The sequence below is a fragment of the Bufo bufo genome, chromosome 2 (assembly GCF_905171765.1).
Source record: "Bufo bufo chromosome 2, aBufBuf1.1, whole genome shotgun sequence".
Taxonomy (NCBI): Eukaryota; Metazoa; Chordata; class Amphibia; order Anura; family Bufonidae; genus Bufo; species Bufo bufo.
The window spans coordinates 454,695,762-454,702,129 of record NC_053390.1 but is presented as its reverse complement, the minus strand read 5'-3'; positions in this window follow the sequence as shown (position 1 = coordinate 454,702,129).

Here is a 6,368-nt window from a genome sequence, read left to right as displayed (position 1 = left end):
GTTTGGTCATATGCGTTTCTTGCAAGCATATTATTGCCGGCTGATATCTAGATAGGTACCGGAACAGACCGTATCTCTTCGTAGCATCCGCCATTCCCCTCACATTCCAGCTAAAAGGCTACTTTCACACCTGCGTTTAGGTCGGATCCATCTGGTATGTGCCCAGACGGATCCGCACCTATAATGCAAACGTTTAGATCCGTTCAGAACGGATCCGTTTGCATTACCATGAACAAAAAAAAAAAAAAAACATTTTATTTTTTTTAATTTTTTTTTGTTCATGATAATGCAAACGGATCCGTTTTGACTTTACATTGAAAGTCAATGGGAGACGGATCCGTTTGAAAATTGAGCCATACTGTGTCAACTTCAAACGGATCCGTCCCCATTGACTTACATTGTAAGTCTGGACGGATCCGTTTGCCTCCGCACGGCCAGGCGGACACCCGAACGCTGCAAGCTGCGTTCAGGTGTCCGCCTGCTGAGCGGAGCGGAGGACAAACGGAGCCAGACTGATGCATTCTGAGCGGATCCGCATCCATTCAGAATGCATTAGGGCTGGACGGACGCTAGTGTGAAAGTAGCCTTAGTATTCTCGTAGCAGGTCCCATAAGAGTGCATACATACATAAAAGTACATTTGATATTTACACCTCTCCACCTCCCAACAGCTGCGAGGAAAAATAATGTTAATCACCAGATTGCAGACTCCCATCTCTTCTCTATTTCCCCTGACAAAATATACAAGGACTGTACGTTTCAGCATTTTAGAATTGCCATCAATAGCACCTTTGACAGTATTAACCCCCGCTAAACCCTTCCCCCCTCCCTCCCCCCACCCAACCATCCCCCCCCAGACAATAAACATATGTAGCATAATTAGATTCAGTAATGAACTCGGGGCCAACATTGTGAACCTGGCCCAACAGCGCCTGAAGCAGCACAGCACCCAACAAGATACCATACGCAGGCACATTAAGAAGGTGGGGAGCAACCTCGGGCGTATGCTCTTCCCACAAAATGTCTCCAGCAACCGGCTAAAGACAAAAGAAAATGTCCACAACGGTGGGTGGCAGCGATGGACTGGCCATCGGGAGTACCGGGAGAATCCCGGTGGGCCGATCGAATTATGGGCCGGCCAGGGCCGCCATCAGGGGGGTAAAGCCGATACCCCAGTAAGGGGCCCGGACCCCGGGGGGGCCCGGCCGGTCCCGAGCCATTTGAATTTTTTTGCTGTCAGTGTGTTAACTTTAAAATCAGCGCTCATCTCTTTACTATCTTACACTGACTCAGCTCCAGTAACAGCAGGCAGTGTGGGGGCGGCGCTCACTCACTGACGTCACACGCCTGCTCCTCCCACTAGGCGGCGCAGGCGCGTGACGTCAGTGAGTGAGCGCTGCCGCCCGCACTTGTTACTGGAGGCTGGAGGGAGCTGAATGTAAGGTAGTAAAGAGATGAGCGCTGTGTTAAAATTAAAGTTACTGTCTGCAGCCTGCAGGATACCGATTTATTAATGTATACTACTGTGAGTGGCGGGGAGGGGGATCTATGGATGACGGCACTGTTATAGGGAGGGGGATCCGTGGATGGCACTGTTATGGGGGGGGGTCTGTGGATGACACTTATGGGGGGGGGGGTCTGTGGATGACACTTATGGGGGGGATCTGTGGATGGCACCATTATGGAGGGGGATTTTTTTTTCTAAATTAAGAGTAAAAATAAAAAACCTGTTTATACTTACAGTGGAATGTTTTTACTTATGTTTTTTTTTGAGTGTGTTTGGGAAAAATAAAGTGGGCCGGTCTGGCTGAAGTCCAGGGCCACTTTATTGTCCCAGTCCATCCCTGGTGGGTGGACAATCCAGGGGACATCAAAGCTTCACTCAGGAGCAGGAATGTCCATCAGTCTCAGGTGTCTGTTGATGGAATCCTAAGGCGACGCTCATTTTGATCCAGCCACTTGACCGCAGAGTCCGAGTCTTCAAAGAATACAGCGGATCCAAACGCCACCACCCTGAGCCTGGCCGGGAACATCATGGAGTACTGTACTTGCAAATCTCTCAGCCTCCGTTTAATCTCCACAAAGCGAGCCCTCTTTTTCTGTACATCTGACGAATAGTCAGGGAACAGGGACATCTGAACCCCATTGATTTTTAAATCAGGATGGGACCTTGCGGCCCTCAGTATAGTGTCTCTGTCTCGATAATGCAGGATTTTAGCCAGCATTGGACGTGGCGGACGTCCTGGCGGCAAAGGCCTGGTGGGGACCCTATGCGCTCGTTCAACAGCATACAGTGCAGAGAGTCCTTTATCACTGAATTTTTCCGCAAGCCATTTCTCAATAAAATCAGTAGCCTCTGGGCCCTCAGACTTCTCAGGAATGCCCACCAGCCTAACATTATTGCGGCGAGAGCGGTTTTCAAGGTCGTCAGTTTTCGCATAGAGCGCCGCTATATCCTTTGACGCAGCCCTGCTCTCTCTCTGTAGGGTAACAGCCCCATCCTCCAGATCTGAGACCCTCCTCTCCACCTCTGAGGTGCGCTCAGCCACCTTATGCAGGTCATGCCGGATAATAGATATGTCCGCTTTTAGGCTTCCAATGTTGATATTCATATTCTGGAGAGTGACGTTACAGCTGGCAATAGCTGCCATCACATCTTTCAAGGTGGGCTCAGGGGCATTAATCACTTGCATGCTAGAACTCGCCCCCCCCCTCATGCTGGACTGGGGAATGCTGGTCATCATTACAGGGGCCGTCTTGCTCCCTTACTCCTTCCTCCACTTGTGCCAGCGTGCCCTGGGGGGACTGGTGTGATTTATGAGCGAAGCGCTCTAGCCGCGCTGCCGCTCCCTGACTCACCGCCGCTCTCAGGTCAGGCCACTCTTCCTCCTCAGCGCCATCTTGGGATCTTGCCTCTCTGTCCTGCCGGCTCGGCGTTTTGCCTCTTTTCGCAGGCATATTGTTGTCTCTTGTACCGGACCGCTTCCTAACTGTGTCCCCCGCTCCTTCAGAAGTTTTAAGAGTATATCGCCACCGTTTGAGGTATTAAAGACAGGATAATCGCCGGAGCTAGTGCGGCGTGCGTCCTACTCCATGCGCCGCTAGGCTCCGCCCCCCTACTTCAAACTTTTAAAATCCATAACGTCTTCCATAAGTTGTTACTCAAAAAGTATGTTCCACCTCTAGAACCGTCACCGCTGCCACCCCCTCCTGTTGTTGTTGATGGTAATCTAGAGTTTCAAATATCCAAAATTTTTGATTCTCGTCGGGTCCGCCGCTCTCTTCAATATCTGGTGCATTGGAGGGGTTATGGTCCCGAAGAAAGAATGTGGGTCCCAGCGTCTGAGGTAAACGCCGACAGGTTAGTTCGGGCTTTTCATGCCTCTCATCCTGAGAGACCTAGTCCTGAGTGTCCGGAGGGTACTGTCACGAGAGTGTCAAGAGCCACGTCTGACTCCGTTATACCCGGGGTCAGGAAGTCGCAGCGGGTGGCTGCGCATTCTATGTCGAAAGATAGTGCTGTTTCTTAATGGTAGCTTTCTGGGTTTGCCTTGCAATCCTTTTTGGCTCACTCAGGGATCCGTAGCTTCTCCTCCTCAGCTGTTTCTTGTCCATCAATCCCAACCTCCTTATATTCCCATCTCCCACTTCTCTGGTTGCCAGATATAGAGCTTCCTGCCTGGAATTCTATACTGACCCACTGGAGCTGTGTAGCTGTGATTCCTGGTTGTTGTTCCAGAGCGTTACCCTCCGGATCCCTGTTGGGCTTTTGTTGTCCGCTGTTGTCGCCCACCTGGGATTATATGTTTGTCTGTATTGTCTGTCCCCTCCTTGGTGTTTCCCTTTAGTGTTAGTGGTGCGGACTAGTGTTCCCACCGCCCTATTCACTACGTAGGGCTCATCTCAGGGAAAGCCAGGGTTTAGGCACATGATCGGCGTACGGGTGAGAAACCCGTCTAGGGACGTCAGGGCAGTCAGGTGCCAGCCTCAAGGTGAGTTAGGGGTCACCACCTTTCCCTCTCCCTTGGACAGGGCCTTCCCATTTCCCTCCCTTTGCGTCACGTATGTGATCGGCACGCCGGTCATGACACCTGTCAGAAGGAAGGAAAAATGAGACGCACAACGGATCCTTTCTGTGTAGCAGCTGTAAGGCCTGTATGGTCCCATCAGAATTGGCTTGTGATTTGGTAGCCAAAATGTTGTGCCTTTTCATAGCTATATGCATTGATATCCAATTATTCTAGTCAAGATGGATGTTCATTGCTTTTAAGAGCCATGCTCGACTATAGTTACAATTTTGTATGTCTTGAGTAGGCCGAAGTAAGGTCGCACAAAGGTTTCTACTCTTTAGTGTTATTCTTCTCATGAATGTACCAGTCTGAGAAGAGGCCTCCTGTCACTACCAGAGCTTTGGGACGTTCTCACAGCTCTGTTTCTCCACCCCTGTGATGATGTCACTACTAGAGCTGGGAGGAGTTCTCACTACTCTGTTTACTTTTGGTTTCTTTCACCACAGCTGTCCTTCATGTGTTTGATTTTCCTCTCTTTATATCACCCCTCCTCCTATGATAGGATGTGGATTATAGTTCTCACTTCAGTTGTAGCTCTGGCTTTAGTTTCTTCACTTGTAGCTATCAGTTCACTGGACCTGTGTTCTGCTGCAGCTAGCACTCCGGATATTGCCCGCCTGTCCTTGGATCCGTCTTCTCTGCGGCTGCAACACCGTCAGCTAAGTGTGCAGACATTGTTGTGTTCCTGTTTATTTTCTGACTGGATCTGAGGTGGCCACGGTTCCCTCCATATACTGAGTAGGGCACTGGTGGCCGTGCCCCTTCCACTATTGTAGGGGTTACAGTGGTCATTAGTCTTAGGCACGTGGGCATGCCTCTTTCCGCCATTTGGATCCGGGCATGTGCTTTAGCAGAATAGGGAGAGCGTTGAGGGTCGGACAGGGGTCACCCGTTATCCTCCCTAGTTCTGGGTCCAGTCAGTAGCTCTGTACTGTGTATAACTATTGTTGCCCACATACAGCCGTGACATTATAATCCACCCAAACCGTCCTTTTTTGACATGGATCCGCTTTCTGGCCTGGTCGACCGCATGCAGGGTCTTTCTTTGGAAGTAGCGGATCTCCGTCAATCTATGACTCAGCTTCAAGCATTGGGCCCTGCTCCGGCTCATGGAGTCTGTTGCGAGCCAAAGGTCTCACTTCCGGAGACGTTCTCCGGGGGCAGTGAGAATTTTGTTCGTTTCAGAGAGGCATGCAAACTCCATTTTTGCTTGTGTCCTCACTCTTCTGGTAATCAAGAGCAGAGGGTGAGGATTGTCATCTCCCTGCTCAGGGGTAATGCTCAGACTTGGGCTTTTTCGCTGCCATCAGGGGATCCCTCCCTTCGATCCGTGGAGGGATTTTTTGTGGCCCTGGGGCAGATTTATGATGACCCGGATCGTGTTGCTCTGGCCGAATCTAACCTACGTGTTTTATGCCAGAACAAACGGTCTGCGGAGCTTTATTGTTCTGAATTTCGGAGATGGGCAGCTGATTCGGGTTGGAATGATGCTGCACTCCGGAGTCAGTTCTGTCATGGTCTCTCGGAGAGATTAAAAGATGCGTTTGCTTTCCATGAGAGACCAACGTCCTTAGAGTCTGCCATGTCATTGGCGGTACGCCTTGACAGGCGTCTAAGAGAAAGAAACGAGACCTCTCTGTCCAGCCATTGTCAGTCTAGGGGAAGTGGTGCGGACTCATTCAGTGTGCAGGGGCCTCATCCTGTCTCGCTCCCCTCTGAGGAGGAGCCCATGCAGCTAGCTCGACTTGCCCCTGATAAAAGAGGATTTAGTCCTCAGAGTATGGTCTGTTTTTGTTGTGGGGGCATAGGTCATTTGGCAAATGTTTGTCCATCTAGGAGATTCTTGAACCGTACTAAGAGCGATAATAAGAGAAAAATCTCAAAAGGTAAATCATCAAGTTCTGCTTCATCTGCTACTTTGGGCAAAGTTGATGTAGGATTTGATGCTTTTCCTCTGACCTGCAGTTCCGTTTTCTCCTGTCTGCCAGGGTGGCGCTAGAGAGCAAAGTCATTTCTTGTGAGATTTTTGTCGATAGTGGAGCGGCCGTCAATCTTATTGACACTCAATTTGTAGCCATGCATGGTTTTCAGGTTTGCACATTAGATAAAGATATACCTGTTTTTGCTATTGACTCTGCTCCACTCTCACAGAGATCTCTGAAAGGCATTGTTCACAATATCCGGCTAGCTGTAGGTGACACTCATGTGGAGGATATATCTTGTTTTGTCCTTAACGGATTGCCGTCTCCTCTAGTTTTGGGGTTACCCTGGCTCACTAGACATAACCCCACTATTGATT